Consider the following 1,563-nt stretch of genomic DNA (forward strand, 5'->3'; position numbering starts at 1 on the left):
CACACACACACACACACACATATATACACTTTATACACACTATACTATATAACACACACATATATATATATACTTTATGCATATACAGACATATAGAGTTTAGCGAAGTGTGTGCTCCATAAATATTATTATATATGTCATTGTATCAATGTTATATATTAATGTATCATTATTGTTTCATATATTCTAATCTTCACTTTTCTGTCTTCATTTTCAGAGATTTAGCTGTCTTTTCTTTCTTCTATTTGCCCTTATCCTTCCTGTCTCTACTCTTACCCTATTTTATCTCCCAACTTTCTGGCTCCCATCCCTTTCAAAATTGATTTAATAACCTCAAGAACTGTACACTACAATTAAGGCAGTTCCTGCTCCCTATCTTTTTCGTTTTGAGGCTCCCTATCAATCTTTACAGCTTTTTTAGGACTTCAATTTCTGCTCTGAAAAAGTGTTTTCTCCACACTTATTAGTTTTCCAGTTATTTGCAATATTGGTGCAAATAACCAGGGCTTATGTACCTAGTTCAGAAACACAATCCAAGTATGTACTTGTGCTGAAAGAATAATAACACTGTTTGTAGAAGAAATGCCCTATATTTTATAAGGACTCTCGGCAAAAATTGTCAGTAGAGCTTTAAAAACAAAAGGGCCCTGGTATAAAGAGCATATGAAAGCTCAATTCACCTACTCCTTTTTCCACTCTGAGAAGCATCTCCTTCCAAAAAATTCCCAACTAGATGGGAATGTTCCTGACCCAAGAGCACGATTTGGAAAAAAAAAATCACAGGTTTTGAAGTCTGATATCTGAAGACACTTATGCTTTCCATTATTTCTTAGCTTTTCTCATCGTGTCTCCTGGTTTGTAAATTGCATCGGGTATTCTTGGCTCTCCATGGTTTCCTCTTCCGGGAAGCCTTTCCCAAACTCACATCCATGTTCATTTCCCTTTCATACATTTTATACCTTTTCTCTGAGGCAACTCTCAAGAGTTTCCGCTTTTCATTTAAGTATGTAATTATTTATGATCGTCTGCCCCTTATACAGGATTGTAGCTCCACCTGGCTAGAGACCAAGAGCGCTGACCCAACCCCTGTATTCCCAGGCTAAACTCAGCACTGTAAACCCAGTCTAGCAACGGGCCTGGCATGCAAGAGGCAGTCAGCGAACAAATGGATGACAAAAGGGAAGCAGCCAGCGGCACCAGCGCCTCCCTGGAGCAGAGAGGAGCCGCCCAGGCCCTCAGTTGCCGCCCTTCCGTCCCAGGCGCTTGGATCAGAACTCGAACCCAGGCCCAGCACTGTCCCTGGCTCTGCTTTGTCAACTTGAGCTCCTCCTTGGGGAAGCGCCTCTCCTGGTGACGCCACTCAGAGGCGGGACTTCCGGCCGCCGAAGTTTAACAGTTCAGGCGGGAGCCGGAAGCCTAGCGCCGGAGCGGGCCGCGCCGAGGCCCCCGGTGTATGGCGGCTGAGAGGTGAGGTTCCGGAGGTTCCGGGGTAGGGCCCGCCGCCCGCCGCGTACTTGCCCTCTCCTGGTTCCCCACCCGCCCTCCGATCACCTCAGGGGGCGG

At 45.3% G+C, this 1,563-nt stretch overlaps 1 protein-coding gene across 1 annotated transcript in view; it reads left to right on the forward strand.

Moving 5' to 3' along the window:
• Positions 1-1,388: 1,388 nt before the first annotated feature.
• NEDD1 (neural precursor cell expressed, developmentally down-regulated 1) overlaps positions 1,389-1,563 on the forward strand; it is a 52,253-nt gene continuing 52,078 nt past the window's right edge. The window contains exon 1 of the mRNA XM_010836304.1: positions 1,389-1,467. The gene's annotated coding sequence lies outside the window, so the exon portion shown is untranslated. The remainder of the gene's footprint in view (positions 1,468-1,563) is intronic.

This window comes from Bison bison, unplaced genomic scaffold (genome assembly GCF_000754665.1).
Source record: "Bison bison bison isolate TAMUID 2011002044 unplaced genomic scaffold, Bison_UMD1.0 scf7180017864062, whole genome shotgun sequence".
NCBI classification, from domain to species: domain Eukaryota; kingdom Metazoa; phylum Chordata; class Mammalia; order Artiodactyla; family Bovidae; genus Bison; species Bison bison.